The following is a 24,532-nucleotide window of genomic DNA, read 5'->3' as shown; positions in this document are numbered from 1 at the left end:
AGTAGTGAGTAGTGAGTGCAGAGTAGTGAGTAGTGAGTGCAGAGTAGTGAGTGCAGAGTAGTGAGAGCAGAGTAGTTAGTGCAGAGTAGTGAGTGCAGAGTAGTGAGTAGTGAGTGCAGAGTTGTGAGTGCAGAGTAGTGAGTGCAGAGTAGTGAGTAGTGAGTGCAGAGTAGTGAGTAGTGAGTGCAGAGTAGTGAGTGCAGAGTAGTGAGTAGTGAGTGCAGAGTAGTGAGTAGTGAGTGCAGAGTAGTGAGTAGTGAGTGCAGAGTAGTGAGTGCAGAGTAGTGAGTAGTGAGTGCAGAGTAGTGAGTAGTGAGTGCAGAGTAGTGAGTAGTGAGTGCAGAGTAGTGAGTGCAGAGTAGTGAGTGCAGAGTAGTGAGTTCAGAGTAGAGAGTTCAGAGTAGTGAGTTCAGAGTAGTGAGTGCAGAGTAGTGAGTGCAGAGTAGTGAGTAGCAAGTGCAGAGTAGTGAGTAGCGAGTGCAGAGTAGTGAGTAGCGAGTGCACAGTAGTGAGTGCAGAGTAGTGAGTAGTGAGTGCAGAGTAGTGAGTGCAGAGTAGTGAGTGCAGAGTAGTGAGTGAGTGCACAGTAGTGAGTGAGTGCACAGTAGTGAGTGAGTGCACAGTAGTGAGTAGTGAGTGCACAGTAGTGAGTGCACAGTAGTGAGTATTGAGTGCACAGTAGTGAGTATTGAGTGCACAGTAGTGAGTAGTGAGTGCAGAGTAGTGAGTAGTGAGTGCAGAGTAGTGAGTGCACATTAGTGAGTGCACAGTAGTGAGTGCAGAGTAGTGAGTGCACAGTAGTGAGTGCACAGTAGTGAGTGCACAGTAGTGAGTGCAAAGTAGTGAGTGCAGAGTAGTGAGTGCACAGTAGTGAGTGCACAGTAGTGAGTAGTGAGTGCAGAGCAGTGAGTGCAGAGCAGTGAGTGCAGAGCAGTGAGTGAAGAGTAGTGAGTGCAGAGTAGTGAGTGCAGAGTAGTGAGTGTGCAGGGTGAACAATTCCAATCCATACCACATAATTCCATTACACACCACATGCATACACTCCATAACACATGGCTAAAAGACATTGCCATTTACAATGCCATTAGGTCTAACTCAAATAAATCCGAAACCTATTGCATTTCCAATGCTTGTTCTCATATGCTGATGCTCAAGCAGTCTTTATAGTGCCACGCTATGCAGCCCTCCTCCTCTCAGTCCGATATGGCAGGGCAGTGACAGGGAGTGCCCCACTCCAGCAGCTTAAGCACCAGTTGGCCCTGAGCCCTTGGGCTGGTTAACTGTGTCCCACATACTGGTAGTTATTTGTTTATGGGTTTCTCCCGCTGCAGGTCTGCAGACAAAATGCTCATAAAATCGTCTGGAATTCTGTAAAAGAGGGTTGTGGGCCTTGGACTGACGTGCAAAATGCGTGAAAAACTGAAAGAAAAAAACATAAAATAGGGAAAGAACACTCTGAGAGGGATGAATAGAAAAAGGCGGCACAAGAGAGAAATAGATAAACAGAAAGGGGAAAGAAATAACGAGAGGAGGAAGGAATGATGATAGGGAGAAAACAGTGAAAAGAAAAAAGATGAAAGGTAGGATAGAACTGTGGAAGAACGAACGGATAGAAATGTAAAAGAATGTAAATATGAAAGGATGGATAGAAGAGTGAAATGATCAACAGGTGAAATGGTGAACAGAGATAAGAATGAACAGATAGAGAAGCGTGAAAGAGATGGAATGATGAAAGGACGGGCGGAAGGATACATGAATTTATTGAAAGATGGAAAATGGAGGAATGGAAGAAATTATGGTTGGATGTGTGGGTTATGGAAAAGTGCCCAAGATACCTGTTTTGGGTCAAAGCCAGGGCATGAAAGATATGCAAGTTATGTTATGCCATCTATGTATGTTATATTTCATGTGTTATGGTATTCTATCTGCGACTAGGGCATTCACATTTTATTCTGAAGTCTGAAGTGCGTAAGTTGCTTCCTGTTTTATTTACAAGCAAGTACAACATACATCCCATTTTTTTTAAACTCTTGCCCTGATTACGACTTTTGGTGGTTAGACGCCCAGACAACAGTGGCTGTGATCCGAAACCGACTGCTGAGTTGGCAGTCTTCAGTCCACCGTATTATGATGCTACCGTTTCTCTTGCAAACAAAACAGGTGATGGACAGAATGTGGATCAATGTCACACATTCACCCCAGTCCAAAGATCTGGGCCCAAATCCATCGTTTTTTTGCACTCCACACCACCCTGGGTTAGACAATGGCGATATGCAAATCAGCTCTGACCCTGTGCCCCATGGGAACAGTCCAGTCCGAACTACAAAAGCCATGTCCTTCCCAGAACGGAATCAAGCATTCGAGGACCGGACCGGTTTCGAGGTAACACCTCTCATCAGCCCGGCTAGCTTGACTCCAGTGGTGTGGAGTGCCTGGGACCCACGTCTGAGCATCCCCAGCGCACTTATGGCGGTATTGCAAACAAAACAGGTGATGGACAGAATGTGGATCAATGTCACACATTCACCCCAGTCCAAAGATCTGGGCCCAAATCCATCGTTTATTTGCACTCCACACCACCCTGGGTTAGACAATGGCGATATGCAAATCAGCTCTGACCCTGTGCCCCATGGGAACAGTCCAGTCCGAACTACAAAAGCCATGTCCTTCCCAGAACGGAATCAAGCATCCGAGGACCGGACCGGTTTCGAGGTAACACCTCTCATCAGCCCGGCTAGCTTGACTCCAGTGGTGTGGAGTGCCTGGGACCCACGTCTGAGCATCCCCAGCGCACTTATGGCGGTATTGCAAACAAAACAGGTGATGGACAGAATGTGGATCAATGTCACACATTCACCCCAGTCCAAAGATCTGGGCCCAAATCCATCGTTTTTTTTGCACTCCACACCACCCTGGGTTAGACAATGGCGATATGCAAATCAGCTCTGACCCTGTGCCCCATGGGAACAGTCCAGTCTGAACTACAAAAGCCATGTCCTTCCCAGAACGGAATCAAGCATCCGAGGACCGGACCGGTTTTGAGGTAACACCTCTCATCAGCCCGGCTAGCTTGACTCCAGTGGTGTGGAGTGCCTGGGACCCACGTCTGAGCATCCCCAGTGCACTTATGGCGGTATTGCAAACAAAACAGGTGATGGACAGAATGTGGATCAATGTCACACATTCACCCCAGTCCAAAGATCTGGGCCCAAATCCATCGTTTTTTTGCACTCCACACCACCCTGGGTTAGACAATGGCGATATGCAAATCAGCTCTGACCCTGTGCCCAAGCTAGCCGGGCTGGTGAGAGGGTCAGAGCTGATTTGCATAAAGCCATTATCTGACCCAGGGTGGTGTGGAGTGCAAAAAACGATGGATTTAGGCCCAGATCCTTGTACTGGGGTGAATGTAAGACATTGATCTACATTCTGTCCATCAAATTGTTTTTTGTAATTTTCTCCCTGAGTGTACTGGGGTAGCTCAGACGTGGGTCCCAGAGCCTCCACACCACTGGAGTCAAGCTAGCCGGGCTGATGAGAGGTGTTACCTCGAAACCGGTCCGGTCCTCGCATGCTTGATTCCGGTCTGGGAAAGATATGGCTGTTGTAGTTCGGATTGGACTGTTCCAATGGGGCACAGGGTCAGAGCTGATTTGCATAAAGCCATTATCTGACCCAGGGTGGTGTGGAGTGCAAAAAACGATGGATTTAGGCCCAGATCCTTGTACTGGGGTGAATGTAAGACATTGATCTAAATTCTGTCCATCAAATTGTTTTTTGTAATTTTCTCCCTGAGTGTACTGGGGTAGCTCAGACGTGGGTCCCAGAGCCTCCACACCACTGGAGTCAAGCTAGCCGGGCTGATGAGAGGTGTTACCTCGAAACCGGTCCGGTCCTCGGATGCTTGATTCCGGTCTGGGAAAGATATGGCTGTTGTAGTTCGGACTGGACTGTTCCCATGGGGCACAGGGTCAGAGCTGATTTGCATAAAGCCATTATCTGACCCAGGGTGGTGTGGAGTGCAAAAAACGATGGATTTAGGCCCAGATCCTTGTACTGGGGTGAATGTAAGACATTGATCTACATTCTGTCCATCAAATTGTTTTTTGTAATTTTCTCCCTGAGTGTACTGGGGTAGCTCAGACGTGGGTCCCAGAGCCTCCACACCACTGGAGTCAAGCTAGCCGGGCTGATGAGAGGTGTTACCTCGAAACCGGTCCGGTCCTCGGATGCTTGATTCCGGTCTGGGAAAGATATGGCTGTTGTAGTTCGGACTGGACTGTTCCTATGGGGCACAGGGTCAGAGCTGATTTGCATAAAGCCATTATCTGACCCAGGGTGGTGTGGAGTGCAAAAAACGATGGATTTAGGCCCAGATCCTTGTACTGGGGTGAATGTAAGACATTGATCTACATTCTGTCCATCAAATTGTTTTTTTAATTTTCTCCCTGAGTGTACTGGGGTAGCTCAGACGTGGGTCCCAGAGCCTCCACACCACTGGAGTCAAGCTAGCCGGGCTGATGAGAGGTGTTACCTCGAAACCGGTCCGGTCGTCGGATGCTTGATTCCGGTCTGGGAAAGATATGGCTGTTGTAGTTCGGACTGGACTGTTCCCATGGGGCACAGGGTCAGAGCTGATTTGCATAAAGCCATTATCTAACCCAGGGTGGTGTGGAGTGCAAAAAACGATGGATTTAGGCCCAGATCCTTGTACTGGGGTGAATGTAAGACATTGATCTACATTCTGTCCATCAAATTGTTTTTTGTAATTTTCTCCCTGAGTGTACTGGGGTAGCTCAGACGTGGGTCCCAGAGCCTCCACACCACCGGAGTCAAGCTAGCCGGGCTGATGAGAGGTGTTACCTCGAAACCGGTCCGGTCCTCGGATGCTTGATTCCGGTCTGGGAAAGATATGGCTGTTGTAGTTCGGACTGGACTGTTCCCATGGGGCACAGGGTCAGAGCTGATTTGCATGAAGCCATTATCTGACCCAGGGTGGTGTGGAGTGCAAAAAACGATGGATTTAGGCCCAGATCCTTGTACTGGGGTGAATGTAAGACATTGATCTACATTCTGTCCATCAAATTGTTTATTTAATTTTCTCCCTGAGTGTACTGGGGTAGCTCAGACGTGGGTCCCAGAGCCTCCACACCACTGGAGTCAAGCTAGCCGGGCTGATGAGAGGTGTTACCTCGAAACCGGTCCGGTCGTCGGATGCTTGATTCCGGTCTGGGAAAGATATGGCTGTTGTAGTTCGGACTGGACTGTTCCCATGGGGCACAGGGTCAGAGCTGATTTGCATGAAGCCATTATCTGACCCAGGGTAGTGTGGAGTGCAAAAAACGATGGATTTAGGCCCAGATCCTTGTACTGGGGTGAATGTAAGACATTGATCTACATTCTGTCCATCAAATTGTTTTTTGTAATTTTCTCCCTGAGTGTACTGGGGTAGCTCAGACGTGGGTCCCAGAGCCTCCACACCACTTGAGTCAAGCTAGCCGGGCTGATGAGAGGTGTTACCTCAAAACCGGTCCGGTCCTCGGATGCTTGATTCCGGTCTGGGAAAGATATGGCTGTTGTAGTTCGGACTGGACTGTTCCCATGGGGCACAGGGTCAGAGCTGATTTGCATAAAGCCATTATCTGACCCAGGGTGGTGTGGAGTGCAAAAAACGATGGATTTAGGCCCAGATCCTTGTACTGGGGTGAATGTAAGACATTGATCTACATTCTGTCCATCAAATTGTTTTTTGTAATTTTCTCCCTGAGTGTACTGGGGTAGCACAGAAGTGGGTCCCAGAGCCGCCACACCACTGGAGTCAAGCTAGCCGGGCTGATGAGAGGTGTTACCTCGAAACCGGTCCGGTCCTCGGATGCTTGATTCCGGTCTGGGAAAGATATGGCTGTTGTAGTTCGGACTGGACTGTTCCCATGGGGCACAGGGTCAGAGCTGATTTGCATAAAGCCATTATCTGACCCAGGGTGGTGTGGAGTGCAAAAAACGATGGATTTAGGCCCAGATCCTTGTACTGGGGTGAATGTATGACATTGATCTACATTCTGTCCATCAAATTGTTTTTTGTAATTTTCTCCCTGAGTGTACTGGGGTAGCTCAGACGTGGGTCCCAGAGCCTCCACACCACCGGAGTCAAGCTAGCCGGGCTGATGAGAGGTGTTACCTCGAAACCGGTCCGGTCCTCGGATGCTTGATTCCGGTCTGGGAAAGATATGGCTGTTGTAGTTCGGACTGGACTGTTCCCATGGGGCACAGGGTCAGAGCTGATTTGCATAAAGCCATTATCTGACCCAGGGTGGTGTGGAGTGCAAAAAACGATGGATTTAGGCCCAGATCCTTGTACTGGGGTGAATGTAAGACATTGATCTACATTCTGTCCATCAAATTGTTTTTTGTAATTTTCTCCCTGAGTGTACTGGGGTAGCTCAGACGTGGGTCCCAGAGCCTCCACACCACTGGAGTCAAGCTAGCCGGGCTGATGAGAGGTGTTACCTCGAAACCGGTCCGGTCCTCCGATGCTTGATTCCGGTCTGGGAAAGATATGGCTGTTGTAGTTCGGACTGGACTGTTCCCATGGGGCACAGGGTCAGAGCTGATTTGCATAAAGCCATTATCTGACCCAGGGTGGTGTGGAGTGCAAAAAACGATGGATTTAGGCCCAGATCCTTGTACTGGGGTGAATGTAAGACATTGATCTACATTCTGTCCATCAAATTGTTTTTTGTAATTTTCTCCCTGAGTGTACTGGGGTAGCTCAGACGTGGGTCCCAGAGCCTCCACACCACCGGAGTCAAGCTAGCCGGGCTGATGAGAGTTGTTACCTCGAAACCGGTCCGGTCCTCGGATGCTTGATTCCGGTCTGGGAAAGATATGGCTGTTCTAGTTCGGACTGGACTGTTCCCATGGGGCACAGGGTCAGAGCTGATTTGCATAAAGCCATTATCTGACCCAGGGTGGTGTGGAGTGCAAAAAACGATGGATTTAGGCCCAGATCCTTGTACTGGGGTGAATGTAAGACATTGATCTACATTCTGTTCATCAAATTGTTTTTTGTAATTTTCTCCCTGAGTGTACTGGGGTAGCTCAGACGTGGGTCCCAGAGCCTCCACACCACCGGAGTCAAGCTAGCCGGGCTGATGAGAGGTGTTACCTCGAAACCGGTCCGGTCCTCGGATGCTTGATTCCGGTCTGGGAAAGATATGGCTGTTGTAGTTCGGACTGGACTGTTCCCATGGGGCACAGGGTCAGAGCTGATTTGCATAAAGCCATTATCTGACCCAGGGTGGTGTGGAGTGCAAAAAACGATGGATTTAGGCCCAGATCCTTGTACTGGGGTGAATGTAAGACATTGATCTACATTCTGTCCATCAAATTGTTTTTTGTAATTTTCTCCCTGAGTGTACTGGGGTAGCTCAGACGTGGGTCCCAGAGCCTCCACACCACTGGAGTCAAGCTAGCCGGGCTGATGAGAGGTGTTACCTCGAAACCGGTCCGGTCCTCGGATGTTTGATTCCGGTCTGGGAAAGATATGGCTGTTGTAGTTCGGACTGGACTGTTCCCATGGGGCACAGGGTCAGAGCTGATTTGCATAAAGCCATTATCTGACCCAGGGTGGTGTGGAGTGCAAAAAACGATGGATTTAGGCCCAGATCCTTGTACTGGGGTGAATGTAAGACATTGATCTATATTCTGTCCATCAAATTGTTTTTTGTAATTTTCTCCCTGAGTGTACTGGGGTAGCTCAGACGTGGGTCCCAGAGCCTCCACACCACCGGAGTCAAGCTAGCCGGGCTGATGAGAGGTGTTACCTCGAAACCGGTCCGGTCCTCGGATGCTTGATTCCGGTCTGGGAAAGATATGGCTGTTGTAGTTCGGACTGGACTGTTCCCATGGGGCACAGGGTCAGAGCTGATTTGCATAAAGCCATTATCTGACGCAGGGTGGTGTGGAGTGCAAAAAACGATGGATTTAGACCCAGATCCTTGTACTGGGGTGAATGTAAGACATTGATCTACATTCTGTCCATCAAATTGTTTTTTGTAATTTTCTCCCTGAGTGTACTGGGGTAGCTCAGACGTGGGTCCCAGAGCCTCCACACCACCGGAGTCAAGCTAGCCGGGCTGATGAGAGGTGTTACCTCGAAACCGGTCCGGTCCTCGGATGCTTGATTCCGGTCTGGGAAAGATATGGCTGTTGTAGTTCGGACTGGACTGTTCCCATGGGGCACAGGGTCAGAGCTGATTTGCATAAAGCCATTATCTGACCCAGGGTGGTGTGGAGTGCAAAAAACGATGGATTTAGGGCCAGATCCTTGTACTGGGGTGAATGTAAGACATTGATCTACATTCTGTCCATCAAATTGTTTTTTGTAATTTTCTCCCTGAGTGTACTGGGGTAGCTCAGACGTGGGTCCCAGAGCCTCCACACCACTGGAGTCAAGCTAGCCGGGCTGATGAGAGGTGTTACCTCGAAACCGGTCCGGTCCTCGGATGCTTGATTCCGGTCTGGGAAAGATATGGCTGTTGTAGTTCGGACTGGACTGTTCCCATGGGGCACAGGGTCAGAGCTGATTTGCATAAAGCCATTATCTGACCCAGGGTGGTGTGGAGTGCAAAAAACGATGGATTTAGGCCCAGATCCTTGTACTGGGGTGAATGTAAGACATTGATCTACATTCTGTCCATCAAATTGTTTTTTGTAATTTTCTCCCTGAGTGTACTGGGGTAGCTCAGACGTGGGTCCCAGAGCCTCCACACCACCGGAGTCAAGCTAGCCGGGCTGATGAGAGGTGTTACCTCGAAACCGGTCCGGTCCTCGGATGCTTGATTCCGGTCTGGGAAAGATATGGCTGTTGTAGTTCGGACTGGACTGTTCCCATGGGGCACAGGGTCAGAGCTGATTTGCATAAAGCCATTATCTGACCCAGGGTGGTGTGGAGTGCAAAAAACGATGGATTTAGGCCCAGATCCTTGTACTGGGGTGAATGTAAGACATTGATCTACATTCTGTCCATCAAATTGTTTTTTGTAACCGTTTCTCTTGCGGCAGCGTCATTGTCGGAGGAGCTCATATTTCCGGATTTGCTGATGCAGGTGAGTACATTTTCACGACAAACAGGTGGAATGTACACACAGGCATGGCAGATGTGGAAATATGCCTTGTGCTGGTATTCACCCATTGCTAGAGTGTGGACCATATGTGTTCAGTCCAGTCAGTGGGTAAAGATAGCACACAGTCTTACCTGTATTTCGGCGCAAACAGGATCATTGACTTCGGGGCCTTCGTGCTGATGTAAAGGTGGGTCGTGGTGAAGTGATCAATGCCAGACAGTGCATAGGAAAAGAGGATATTGGTGAGTAAGCACCCCAAATTATCCGTTATCGATGACTCAAAGCAAGCAGTCAGACTGCCACAGTCGGGTTGTCGGAAAGACAACTCATAATCCGGACGGTGATCACCGTTTTTGTGGGCTGAGAATGGATGTTGGTGTACGTGGTTCTCCAGTGGTCCAAAGAAGAACAGACCACTGGCATCGTAATTCAGCTGTCAGACTGCCAACGTTGTAATCAGACCCTCTGTCAGAGATGTGCTGTCGTCGATGACATTATTGTTAAGTTATGGACCTTAATTCACAGTGCTGTATTCCAACAGACTACCAAACTGGAAGTATTCTTGTAACAATATCATGATGTCACAAATATTGTTGACTTTAATATTTGGGGTAAGCATTTATTTTTTTAATTTTAAATAATATTGTTGCTTAAAATATGGTATTTTATAATGGTGCTTAATGCAGGTCTTTGTTGCAATTCTTTTTTGCAATTTTTTTCATCAATTGAAACTTGTAAGTGCATAATGTGTTGATCATAGGGTGGGAAGTACATTTTTGTTTATAGTCTTTTAAAAGTAGATGTAGAATACATTGCTATAATTTTGGTATATTTGATTATGTTGTCAAAATGTTTTAGGGGTGGGTTCTATCGTTTAAGGAATTAGCTGGGAAGTTTTAATGTTATTAAAGTTATTTTATTTTAAAATACGTTTTGTTTTTACTTTTTAATGTTTTATTTGTTTTTGCTTTATTTAAATAATTTAATTGCTTACTTATGTATGTTTTAGAATTTTTTGACATTTATATGTATGATTCTGTAAAGTATTTATTATTGAGTGATTTCATATTTTTCTTTAGGTAATACTTGTTATTTTATTGAAATTATTTACATTATGGGGTTGATTCCGATTCGGTAAAAATCCGTCCGAATCGTCGTACATAGCCTTTTTCTCATACGAATCGTATGGAGAACCGTACCCATACGCACAATGTAGTACGATGTGTACATAATGCAGTTCTCCATACGATTTGTACCAAAGCCCGTACAAAACATGAATCGGTACGAATCGTATTCGGAACAGGCAGTAGGTGACATCCATGCGGTTTGAAGCAGCTTTTTCCGGCATAACGAGTACGAATCGTGTGGATAACACTCCGTACGACTCTTTTGATACGGGAGTTTTAAACGTCCGTAAAACCAGATTTTGAGTCGAAATGCCTACGGTGCGTACACCCCATCATTGCAGGGGTACAGGGTGTGCGTGTATGGTGCATACACCCCAGGATTACAGGGGTACGGTGCATAGGGGTACGGTGCATACCCTCCATGACTGCAGGTGTACGGTGCGTAGGGGTATGGTTCATACCCCCCAAGGTCGTAGGTGTATGGTGCATACACCCCGTGCATACACCCCTTGATTTTAGGGGTATGGTGCGTATGCGAAAGTGTAGCTCTCCGTACAAATTGCTCATACGCGACGTATCCGTATGAATCATGTCCTCATTCCCCAGTCCGGATCGTACTTGGTGGGTCGTACGGCATGTTTACGATTCATACTGTTTACCGTGCGGGTCTATGTGGTACGGTTTTACAATTGACGTTCGTACGGTACGCGACGATTCGTACGTATTTCGGGCCTACGGATCGTACTCGCGATTCGGACGGATTTGTACGATTCGTACGGAAACGGCTACGAATACGAATCGTCGAACGGATTTGTTTCCCGAATACGAATCGACCCCTTAATGTCAATTGAGTAAAAATAATATTTAAGTTACAATAATGTATTATTTTGTACTTTTAAATTAAATGCTTTTGTATTTTTTTAATAAAAATAGAATTTTTATTATTTTAAATAATTTAGAAAACTGCATATTTCAATTTAGATATTTTTTATGTGTGATTGGAAGTTAGTTATTATTTAACTTGTAGTTAATTTATAAATTAGTTGAGATAATTGTAGCTTAGATTGCATTAGGAATATAAAATCTACTCCACTCAAAGTCCAAACCTTTCCCTGACATGGCTTGGACTTCCGTGTATAAATGCAAAAACAAAAGTTGATGGACAGAATGCAGAACAATGTCATACATTCACCCCAGTACAGAGATCTGGGCCTAAATCCATAATTTTTTTGGTCATCATGCCATTCCAGTTTGAACCTAGCCATATCCAAATCAGTTTTGATCCTGTGCCCCATGAACAGTCCAGCCCGAACTGCTAATCCAGGTCCTCCCTGGACTGGAAACAAGCATCTTAGGACCAGATTTGGTCTTTCAGCCCTCATCACCAAGGTTAGCTTGATTCCAGTGGCATGGAGAGCACGGGACTCATGTCTGAGCATACCGTCCCACTCGGGGTGACAAATGCTAAAACAACAGTTGATGGACAGAATGCAGAACAATGTCATACATTCACCCCAGTTCAGAGGTCTGGGCCTAAATGCATCTTTTTTTCGCACACCATGCCATTCCAGTTTGAACCTAGCCTTATGCAAATCAGTCTTGACGCTGTGCCCCATGGGAACAGTCCAGCTCGAACTGCTAGGCCAGGTCCTCCCTGGACTGGAAACAAGCATCCTAGGACCGGTTTTGGGCTTTCAGCCCTCATCAGCCAGGATAGCTTGATTCCAGTGGCATGGAGAGCACGGGATTCACGTCTGAGCATACCGTCCCACTCGGGGTGACAAATGCAAAAACAACAGTTGATGGACAGAATGCAGAACAATGTCATACATTCACCCCAGTACAGTGATCTGGTCCTAAATCCATCGTTTTTTTTGCTCACCATGCAATTCCAGTTTGAACCTAGCCAAATGCACATCGGTATTGACCCTGTGCCCCATGGGAACAGTCCAGCCCAAACTGCCAAGCCAGGTCCGCCCTGGACTGGAAACAAGCATCCTAGGTCCGGTTTCGGGCTTTCAGTCCTCTTCAGCCAGGATAGCTTGATTCCAGTGGCATGGAGAGCACAGGACTCACGCCTGAGCATACCCGTCCCACTCGAGGTCACAAATGCAAAAACAACAGTTGATGGACAGAATGCAGAACAAAGTCATACATTCACCCCAGTACAGAGATCTGGGCCTAAATCCATCATTTTCTTTTGTTCACCATGCCATTCCAGTTTCAACCGAGCCATATGCGAATCAGTCTTGACCCTGTGCCCCATGGGAACAGTCCAGCCCAAACTGCCGTGTACAGGCTATGGGATGCTGCAAGAGGCGGGCCGCGCCCGAATGTGGATGGCGGTGGTAATTGCGGCTCACGGCTGCATTGGAAAGCGTAGTGGTGAGGATATAGCTGCTAGAGATGGGTGGGCTGTGCTGCAGGGGGCCGCACACGTGGGCAGGGGAGATGCGGCCCACAGAGCAAGTCGGGTGAGCGAATAAGGACAGTGTCAATGCCTAGTGCGATCTTTGCCCTCAAGGCCGCCGGTGCAGTCCTGCGGCCTGGGCCCCTATGCCTGGCAACAAGGTGGACTGGTGCCCCTATCTAGCTCCTCTTGACTGGGCCGTGATCTTGGACCTTGAGGCCACCGGATAGGTCTTGCAGGCGGGGGCCATATGCCTGTGCATCACTCCTGTCTATGCCATTATATGGTATGATTGGTAAAGCTAACTGTGGTAGTTTTGGTTGAGATCTAAGGTGGCCTTGTCACAATATTGATCGAGGCGATGAGCCCAGCCCCGGAGGCGCCCGTGCAGGGGGAGCCTGCCGCACTCAGGAGAGTTGTGTAGGGTGCAGCGAATAGGGCCCTGGCCGCTTGGATCATGGGGAGCGGACACGCTTGGGGTTGCAGGGCTACATGGAATGCTTCATGAAATATGCCTTATAAAAATATAAAACTTTGCAAGGAAACTTTAACGTATTATCGTGCAGCAATGAGGCCGCTCCCATATGTGGGTGAGTCACAGATATAGTGTTGATGATAGAGCAGAAATAGCGTTGTTGGCCACTGTAACGCAGTGATTGTTTAATTTTCTTTTCATGTGATCCTCTCTGAGATGGTGGTAGCATGATCCTGAAAAGTCAACTGGCTTTCCCGGAGAGGAGTTGGCCAGTCTGCAGTGGGAGACACGGCGACGTCTACGTGGACCAACCTTCAAGAGCAGCAGGCCTGGTGTGAGGCTCCTGGGTTGCCTCTGGTATCGGTTGGTATCAAGTCAGCACGTGCTCAGCGTGTTACACTCTGACTCTCTATCTGTTCAGCTGGCAGTTACAAATTCAAGTCAATCTACTGGTAATTGCAACAGAATAGTACACACCTCTGGTACCGGCCATAGTCCTACAGAGTACCTGTAGTTAACGTGACGGTAGCATGTTCAATGAGTAGAGGCAGCAGAGGTTTCTTTTCGTGGTGGTGAGGGAAGCAGGCTGACGGGGGAAGTATGTCAGGGAGTGTCCATATGGGGGCAGGTAAAAACTGCTGACCTTCGCTCGGACAGACCATGTCTAGCTGGACGCCGGCTTACCAGCCAGTGAGTCGAGAATTGATAGGCCATTGGATGATATAACCTGCTTATTTTAAGCGCCCCATCCTCTTCTCTTATATGTTTAACACGATCGCAACACAGCCACGCAGCTCCTGGGTGGGCTGCACCAGAAGCAAAGTTAAGGTGCTACTAATTGATCACGGTGTCACATTATTGCATGCTACACTTTATATTTACACTGCCGTCAAGATCTAAAGATAGAGGCACAATCACCCAACTCTATTGAATAGTATAGTGCTTCAGGCATGTGCTGTAGTTGTAACTTGGGCGGTACACTGTTCAAGGGGAAAGTCGTTCACAGATGCCATAACATGGGAGGCAATCTTGCTATGGACCCTAGACTTTCAAGGATTGTCTTTGAAAAGGTTTTCTCCTTTTAAAATTAGGTATTCCACTAGGGGGAGGATGTGGCATAACGGCCCGATCTGCTGACTTTAAAGTTAGTGGGAATCATGTTCGAGACTCAGCATCACTATCTGGTGATTCTGGGGGGAAACACACTTAATCCCCCTGCTTTGACTATTGAGTGGGCGAGTTACAGCAATAAACAAATCCTGGGTTTAATGTATTGTGATGGTAATCCACGCTGGTATTTTATTGGTGCATGCCAAAGTGAGATGCCTAGCGGGCAGGCTCTGGCTCATACGAAGGGGATGCTGGGCGGTCTTCCAGGATACTGGATGGCAGCCTCGAGCCTCCAGTTTAGGTTCATTTAGCCTGTTTATCTTTCCAACATTGAATAAACTCCTGCCCAATTAGTGGAGTAATAACTATGGTACTTGCAGGGTGCTTAGAAAACCGGGGACTATTGTAAGCACGGTCACAAAGGAAGCATTGCAGTCAGTCTGCGACTGCCGCTTGAATGAAAATGTGACAACGGTGACATGACATTGTTAAGGGTTGAGAGAAGGGGTAGGCAAATGTTCTGTAGAAATGGGCGTAGCTAGGGCTTGTGGCGCCCGGGGCTATCACTCAGATTGCTGCCCCTGGAGCGGGGGCTGGGAAAAAGGACGGCGAGCACTTGGAAGAGGTCCAAGAGACACGTAGTATCAATGCTAATAGTAACGGCCCCACCAGACCGCCGGGGATGCCTGGTCTCACCCTGGAGATACCCATTAAGGGACCATCTCTCAGGGAAGCCAGGAAGGGTTTCGCAGCGGTCGAAGCGCGGAGATACTCCTCCGGGAGTCGATCCTAGCGCTATATAAACTTGCAATTAATACCTCGATCATGCAAGTTACATGCACATACATGACACGGTCCAAGGCTATACACAGTTGAATACACTGGTGACCGGTAGTACAAAGGAGAAAACAGAAACTGCATGGTCTATCTGGGGACTCAGAAAAAACGCATACGACATCCATCAGAGACCTGTGTGAACGAATACCTGGTAATCCCTCAGCAAAATACAAACATGCACATACATGACACTGTTTGGGGATCCATCATCTACAGCTGACATTAAATGACCAAATATCATGGTCCCCCCAATTAACTGGCTTCATTGTAGCTTCTGTATCTATCTATCTATCTATCTATCTATCTATCTATCTATCTATCTATCTATCTATCTATCTATCTATCTATCTATCTATCTATCTATCTATCTATCTATCTATCTATCTATCTATCTATCTATCTATCTATCTATCTATCTATCTATCTATCTATCCATCCATCCATCCATCCATCCTTCTATCTATCTATCTATCTATCTATCTATCTATCTATCTATCTATCTATCTATCTATGGGCAAAGTGTAATCTATTATTTGTCAGCAATGTTCTTGATGGGAAGGGAAGTGATTTACAAGAAGCAAAGCCTCAAGTGTGTCATGAGGACTATTCCCTAACTCACAATTTTTAGTACATAACACGTTACCCTTTGAATACTTTATGTATGACTTATTTAGTAGTTATAAAGAAATACATTTATATATAATAAAAATTTAAGAGGAGATAGTGGATTAAATCCGTACAGTGAGATGCAGGCACACTGAATAGGCCTTGTGAGCATCAGCAGAGATAGTATACTCTAAAGACAGAGCAGCAAATAATCTCTGAGGAAGAAGAGTGCTTTTTCCACATTAGATGGGTTGCTCTGTGGCAATAACATAACATCTGACATTTGTTCTGTGGTATAAAATGGGAGTGGGGGGAGGACATACATGTATTAGTATACATTCTCCCTAGTAGCATATTTAATTTAGCCAAATTAATTTTCACTGTCATAGCATAGATCTATAGATTGTTCCACTAACATAGATGCCCATAGATATATACTTAAATACCCTTTCTCTTTTCTTATACACACATATGTACACATCACAAGCGCAAATGCACATTAATATACTGCTATTGATTGGCATTTATATGATATATGTTGCCTATTGTGAATGCACACTTAGGCAACCATTCCTCGAAACTGTGTAACTTTTTGGTCCACACCAATCAGGCAACCATCTCAAGTTCAGCAGATAGAATGAAACCTGGTGTCAAGAGGCCAATATCTGGAAGGCAAACCCTATATAAACATCATTGGATATGTGCTGTACATAATACAACTCAGTATATAACATAACGTTTATCTGAAAAGGACCAGCACTTTTCAGCAAACCCGCCTTAGCTCAAGTCAGGTAGTGACAGCGCTGCTCAGAAGAGAAGTTCTTAGGGTGCAGTGCCAGTGGCTTCATAAAACATAGCATGTTTATTAATAGGCAAATTATGTGGCATAATGCGTCACATTTTGGGATAGTATTTCTTCATTATTTTGTCATTTTTTCACCTGGTAACAGTGCCGGCGAAAAGAGTTCACCTTAATTCGCACCAACTTAACACCCCAAATACAGCAATAAGCAACTGCAAGATGACCAGTCTACCTTTGCGAAAAGCCTCTAGAGCGCCGGAACCCAAGTCGCCATTTCCTTTGTAACTTTTGATCCGTTTGAGGTAGAAACATGTTTTGTTTTGCTTAAATCTGCAGAATTTGCAGCAGATAAGGAATTATGTGGCAAATGCAGAAAATCCAATATTATGCGAAAATTGCCGTGGCCACATAATCGCATAGCTCCAATGGCCCTCTGGTATTTTTTAAAGCAGCACTAACGGGAAACTGCATCACAGTGCATTAAAGGTTTGCAAAACGTGATGAAAAGAGCAATACAAAAAAATCCATTAGATGCACTGCATTCCAACAGGTAATTGCCAGTAATCTCCCACTTGGAGTGCGGAAAAGTAAAGACCTGCTGTCAGGTGCAAGAAATTTACAGTGCTGCAGAGACGTCCCTTTGCATCATGCGTGACGCCTAGAGCTATTCCCGGATTTTTGGACAACGGGTCTTAGTTTTAGCGAACTTCTTTTGTTCCTAATCATAACAATCACGGGCCTCCAATTCTAAGTGTGCTCGATATTGATCACACACGGAGAGGCCAGGGCCCACCTGACAGCTAGTTCGCTACTTTGGCACACGAAACCGTATCATTCTCCTGCTGAAAAGCACCTGTTCCTAAACTGCCGAGTTAAAGTGCGTGATAGCGCTTGGTAATTTGAATGCACAGAGAAGGATGAGGCGTGTCTAATACGCCACAGGTGAGCGTTCCTCGGCTCCCGAGGCCTTGTCACATCACGTCTCGGATGCGAGCACGTCATGGCTCTTTAGATCATGGTGTGTCACAGCTCCCAAGGCGCTAGCGTGGTGCGCGGCTCCTGAAAAGCTGCCTGTACCCCCCTAGAAAGGCGTATCCTGCCTGCCTTCCACGCCCAACGCTTTGGAGGGTACATTGCAAAGTGAGTCAGCAGGGCTCAGAACAAAACAGATGCAGGAAAGCCAGAGGCAGGCACAATCGGGCAGCCGAAGACAGGGCAAGGCTGGCTAGCCAGGCAGCATGGGCTATGAATAATTATGGCCGGGCCGGGGGCACCGCACCGAGACGGTCTCTTTCTCAGGTAGTACTCACTCCTGGTGGGATGCCTCGCCTCGCCTCACCTCACTCGTCGAAGCAGATTCACGAGCACTTTTAATTGCGCATCTGCGCATGACAATGTGGTATGGTCCCACCCCACCCCCACAAACACTGGCGGAGACATCTGCATGCCTTATTTAATAAAGAGCCTGGCTCAGAGAGGCCTGCCGTGGGTCCAGCGGACATGCGCACTGTCCTTTTAATTCATTAAAATGCCAGGCGTGCAGTGCGCACTATTTATTTCATTAGAGGCTTGCTTGCTCGGCCTTTATAATTTATTTTGGGGACATTGACACTACTGTAATGACACACAGTAGTGTCAGTCTGTGTCCCCAAATAAATGATAAAGACCGAGCAACGTGCCACCAGTGCCGCACGTAATAACAATAATAATAATAATAATCTTTATTTAGATATAAAACATATCTTTAAAAGAATTTACAGATTCACAGCCTGACTGTTTTCGGTGAGAAAAGAAAGATTGAGCACTTTAGCATGGTCTCCTTAAGTTGAAGATGTGATATGCTCGCTGGATAAATTTTATAAATTTTATGTTTAGCACTGTGTTTTCCGGGTTCAGAGCTGCCATGATGGCTTGCCTGCAGGACCGAACCCCCAGCCTATTCCATTCTAATTTTAATCCGGACCTGCGTTCTGTGTTAAGGGCTGGGCAAAGGCAACTTACATGCAACATGGTTTCCGCCGTTTCCCCACACCCTCTACAAGAGAGATCTTCCGATGTACGTCGCCATGATGGTAAGTCCTGCAAGAAACGCCAGTCACCCAGTCTGATGGCAATAAAGCCGCGTTTCAGGTATAATGGATATGTGCTGGCCAGATAGCAGGCTGGGACTGGGTGTCTGTAGGAATTTATAGTGACCCAGGCATGGCTACGTTTCAGAAAAAGTGCTTTGTCAGTGAGACAAGAAATCATTCTCACACATTTTTTTATAGCTTTTTTAAATGCTATCTGGCCTGGGTTTAGGGCCCACAAATCGCTTGCTGACATTTGGTTAATGGCATCTGTAAAAAGTCGTCCGTACAAACCCCCCGGATTTATCTGGCTGATTTCTTGCCAGACTAGGGATTCTAAAGTACCTGGCTCAGCTTGTCTTAACTTGTGACACAGGTTAAGGTAAGCCCCAGTGGCTGAGGCCTCATAGTTTATTAGCCCCATCTCCAACCTGATCTGCGCTGCAGAGGCGGTCTTTGGCAACCGGAGCACCCCTTTGTAAACTTTAGTGGTCTGTTGGTTCAGGGTTGTGTTCATTTTACCACTGAAAATCTCAACACCGTAGGATAAAGTGGGGCCAACCTTTGCTCTCATTACCTCCAAAAGGGGAGCTAAGGTTGGACCGGAAAGATCTTTTGCAAGTTTGCCTAGTGACACCATTAGGGTCACTGCTTTAACTCCGATCTCTCTACGCTGTTTTTTGTAGCTACATTTTGAGTCCAGGTGGACGCCTAGGTATTTATAGGACTGGCCAATTTCTAAACTAACATTATTGAATGACCAGCCGTCCCCTGTGTGTCGTTTCTTACCGAATGTAACTACTTGCGTTTTCTTTAGGTTAACCTCGAGTTGGTTGCTGATCGTATAATCAAACAGTTTATCGAGGAGTCTTTGTAACCCTACCCTGGTTAAACTAAAGAGAGCCAGGTCGTCGGCATATAAAAGATTGCTTAGAGTCATGCCGCCCACCTTCGGAGAGTGACTATTAGTGTCGTCTAGGACCGCTGACAGATCTGCTACAAATAAGTTAAAAAGGAGAGGGGCCAGCACACATCCCTGCTTCACTCCTCTAGTTGTCATTATTTTACGTGAGAGATGAGTGCCGGTCCCCAGCTTCACCCGCACCCATGTCCTAGTGTGGAGCTGGATTATTCCCTCTAGTAGTTTCTCTGGAATCCCCCACATCTTTAGTTTGGCCCATAGGGCCTCCCTGGGGACTCTATCGAATGCTGCTTTGAAGTCGACAAAGCAGCAATGAACTAATCTTGAGGTTGCAACTGCCCTGTCGACTACAGTTGTTATTGCTAGCAAGTTAGTACGGGTTCCTGAGTGTGCCACAAACCCTGTCTGGTTCATTGGCAAAAGCTTGTTGTCCTTTACCCATAACCTTAGGTCCTCTAATAGAAGACCTGCATAATGTTTTGCTTCAATGTCCAGGAGGGCAATGAGTCTATAATTGCTCGGGTGTGCATGAGATCCAGATTTATAAATTGGGTGTATTATGGCTCCCCGCCATGACTCTGGGATTGTGGCTGTTCTTAATGCGTAATTGAAGAGATTGGCCAATGTTCCTGACCAGAGGGTAATATCTGATTTAAACAAAGTTTGTGGCAGACCGTTTGGGCCTGGCGCCCCGTCAGATCTTGCTTTTGACAATAGATTCGAGACCTTTTCATGTGTTATACTCCACGAAGGACCATGCCCTTGGCTGGTCTCAATTACGGTGGTGTTTCCAATAGGGCTTGGATAATCAGGAGACTTAAAGTGATCGAGCAGAAAATTTGCCCAGTCTGATTCCGGGATATTAGCCGACCCCGTACACAATGTTCCTAAGCTGGTGCGGTTAATAAGCGCCCAGAATTTCCTCGAATTTTTTTGCCTACTTTCCCACACCAGTTTACTCTAGAATTGGTTTTCGTGTGCCCATTTATCCTTTTTAATCGCTCGCATGAGTGATTTTTGTGAGGTTTGATAATTGGATATGCAATCACTGTTTCCTGGGAATTTGGCCAGTGCCCGCAGGGCCTTATTTCTCGCTTTCTTTAGTGACTTCGTTGTCTGAGATAATGTAAATTGATGCGTCGAGGTTGCCCTTTGGGCTTGATGCCTTGCAGGGAACAGATGAATCAGATGGGAGCATAACATGGACCATTGTTCAGTTGGACTGGCCTCATGCTCCTGGCCCAGTCTTATTATGTCTGAGCTTGCCTGAAGAATATTCGAGCTGATTTCTTCAGTCCACTTTAGGCGCTTTAAGTTTTCTGTGTAAGTTCCCTGAAGTGTCGATGGTGCCTTTTTGTGATACTCTGGGTTTATGTTGAAGACTGTGACCTGGGGCCTGTGATCACTTTCAATTCTTGGGTGTATTCTAAAGTCAATGATACAATTTAACAGGGGTGCGGTGCAGATTGTGTAATCCAGATGCGATTGCTTTGAGCCGTTTGTCCATGTCCACTTTGGTGGAGTGTCCCCGGGTGTTCTGCCGTTGATAACAAGATAACCTGCACTATAAAATTGGCTCACGCATAGGTCGCCTAGATTAGTTTGGGTTTGTATGAGCGGTTTAGTTTGCTTTGTGGCCTCGATGATTTGTATTAGAGGGGGGCCATCATTATCTGCTACGTTCCCCTGAAATAGGTAGGTGTTAAAGTCCCCAGTAACTATGCAGTCTGAATTGGGTTGGTCCGTGGCTAAATCGTTCATAATCTCAGTTAGACGAGCCAGATGGACCTTTTTTGTGCGTGTACTGGGGTTAATGTACACATTTAAGAGAAAGAGGGGACGGTGTTTCCGCCAGGGATCGATCTTGACCGCTAGGATCCAGTCTTCCTTAAGGGGCCATCGTGTTATTCGGGCTTTTATAGAGTTTGATACATAAGTTGCCAGCCCGCCTTTCAAATGGCCAAAGCGACTGTCCCTGGTTGCTGGATTCCATGTCTCAGTGAACCCGAGCACTGGACACCCCTGTAAGGCCCAGGTTTCCTGTAGTGCTATTACTGAGTGGTTCCCCAAGAAAGATTGCGTGTCTGGGTCCCCAATTTTTTGGTGTAAGCTGCTTATGTTCCAGGAGCATAGTAGGGTAATTTGTTCTGATGGTGAATTGGATGCTGCTCCTGACTGTGGTGGCTGAGCTGGAATTTTTGTGCCGATTGGCATGATCATAGGATTAGCTGGTCATTCGTGGCTTTTATTTGATAAAATTGCTGGGAGCCAGTCCCATCTTTGGCCAATGTCTTTGGTGGCTACATCTCTGGATTGGATGTTGCAGTCTTCTTCTGGCCCTAAGGCATTTTTTAGAATTGAGTAGGTTTTTTCTTGACTGTTCTGCCTTGTTGTCCTAGTTTTTTTAGGTGATGGTAGTTGATTGAGGAGTGTGATTGGGTAGCCCGGCAAAGAGTATGGGTAGACTCGAATACCCCATTCCCTTAAGGTTGGTTTGTTGTTCAAAAACGTGGAGGCCCACTTTGCCTCCTTGAATGTCACCAGAGTTACCTCCGATGGTTGTGTTCCTCTTGGTGGGAGGAACTCGATAGCCTCGATTTCATCCGATACTAAGCCCATGAATCCAGGGATCCCCTCTATCAGTTTGAGTATATTTGCTCTGTTGAGGATGTCATGGCGGCCCTTTGATTTATATTCTAGGGCTAGTATGATGCAAGAGTATGATGTAGCATTGGCAGTCTCAGTTTGATGGTGGCACATTATGTTTTTATTAGGTCTCGATCCTTCATTTTGCTTGATCTCCTGTGCTATCCAGTTGGTCTTGGTCTTTGGCGACCAGCGATGATTTGTGGGATGATCTGGTCTCTGAATGTGAAACGTTTTAGTCAGATTCTGACCCGTCATTGCAACGTCACCCTGAACTGGGCGTGTGACGTACCCTGTTTTTGGAGACACTTGGGTTTCTTTGATTCTGGATATCCCTTTTTCGTCTTTTGTCGAGTCCTTGTTTATTGAAGCCGGGCCAGACTCTTTTTTGGCTACTCGTGTTGAGGGATCACTTATTTCCTGGGGACTCCCCATTATGGGATGGATGTTAGTAACAGGTAGGTCCTCTTTTGTCTTGGGCGCAGCAAGGTTTCCTGGCAAAGGTGGAGCATCTGTCGCACTCGGTGCTTGTTTGCTTGATGCCGTTGAAAAAAGCGGGTAGTATCCCGGGTTGGCAGCAGTTCTTGGTGCCTTGGCCTTATTTCTTTGTTTACGTTGGCGCTTGCGTTCTCTTTTGCTTAGCTGGGGTTCAAACCCTGACTGATCGTCCTGGGTGGTGAGTGTCAAACACTGGGGACTGGCCAGTGGGCCCTTCGGAGAGTTAACTGAACTGGTGGTACCTCTATTTGGCGACCCCGTCTTTCCCTGCTCAGCTTCTGCCTGGCCAGGTTGTGTGAGACCTGGGGTTGGTTGGCCCCTTGCCTGGTTTAGGTGAGAGTCTATGACCTCGGTTGGCTTAGTGCCTTCTTTGGCAACTGGCTGGGAAGTGGCATAATCCTGGGTCCAATATGATGACTTTTGAGTTGGAGCTCCCGGTGTGGTGCCTGTGCTGCTGCCCCTCAACTTCCTTACCTCCTGTAGAACACTGGCCAGAAAGTCAGGGAGCGATGATAGAGAATAGATTATTGGGGAGCAGCAGCATACCGACTGAATTAGTTTTGTCGAGGCTTGGGCACCCATAATTAGATTGTTCAGTTGGTCTAATTTATTATCTATCCCTGCCGTGAATACGGCTAGCGTGTTTAGGAGATCAACCTGTACGTCCAGTTTGTCCGAATGGTAGTGTAGGGCGTTGACTGTTTGTTGAAATGTCTGCAAAAGTTGGGGCCAAACACTGGAAATTGTTTGAACATCATGATTGGAGTTTAAGACGGTAGGAGAGTCATTTGCAGGGTTTTGGGTATCTTTAAAAAGATAGGACAGATCTGCTAGGGGCTGGTCACTTGGATCGATTTTAGTAGGGGTCTTTTGAGACGGGGGCATAGTTAGTTCGTATGGAGCAAATGAATGCAGAACTGTGGGCGATGGGCATTGGCTTGGCTCCGTCAATTGAGCGGTAGGGATACTAATTAGGTGAGGGATTTGAGCAGAACTATTGCTCAGTGCGGTGCTTTGGGCGTGGATTTGAGCACAGATTATCTTCCGGTGTGGGTCCGGCAAATCTTCTGTTGCGGAGGGAGAGTCTTCTTCTCCTTGGGAGGTTGCCAAAGTACATTGTTTCTGGGTTTTTGTTGTGGAACCAGTCTGTGTTTTCAATGGGCTCGTCGGAGAGGTTTGCGACAGGAGACCACCCTGGGTGTCTGACGGCAGATTGGCCGGTTGCTGGCCCAAAGCCCCACCCGAGAATATATTCTGTTGGCTGTTGAAGTTACATGGTTCTGGGTTGGCACCACCCCAGCTTCCATGACTTCCAAGACTGGGCAGTGGTTTAATTGGAGTGGCGCCAAAGGTGAATACCTCCCTGACTTGAGCTGACTTGATGTGTTCGCCTTCCCAAGGGTGGGCGTTCGGGTTTTGTTGAAGAGGGGAAGTTAATTTCCACTCCCAGAGTGGATTCCTGCTCCTGGTTGCCTCCTGGGGCTGAGACTGTTGAGGAATTTTGGGTGTAGTTAAAAAATAATTTAAAACATCAGACTGCTTTCCTTCGTGTGGTTTGATCTTGGTCGTGGCCTTTTGGGAAGAGCTGCGGCACCCTTCAGGTGGAATTCTGTCTGCTGGTTGGGTTTCACTGGCTGGATGGGGGGCCATCGCCGATATCGGTTGCCTGGGCCTTTTTCGTTTTGGGACCGATACCGCCTTCCTTACTTTCCCAGACCTCATCTTTGTTGTGGCTTTTTGTTGCAGCTCTGGTCTTCACGCCGGGGCAACAGTAAGGCTGCAGGTAAATTCCTCAAACTGTAGACCGAGTGATAAGAAGGACTCTAACTGCTCACCCCCAGCTCCCAGCTCTCTCCACTCAGGGAAACAAGACGTGACTCCCTGCCGTACTGGGGGGCTCTTGTG

This window comes from Lissotriton vulgaris, chromosome 1_2 (assembly GCF_964263255.1).
Source record: "Lissotriton vulgaris chromosome 1_2, aLisVul1.2, whole genome shotgun sequence".
NCBI classification, from domain to species: Eukaryota; Metazoa; Chordata; class Amphibia; order Caudata; family Salamandridae; genus Lissotriton; species Lissotriton vulgaris.
This window is presented reverse-complemented; position numbering follows the sequence as displayed.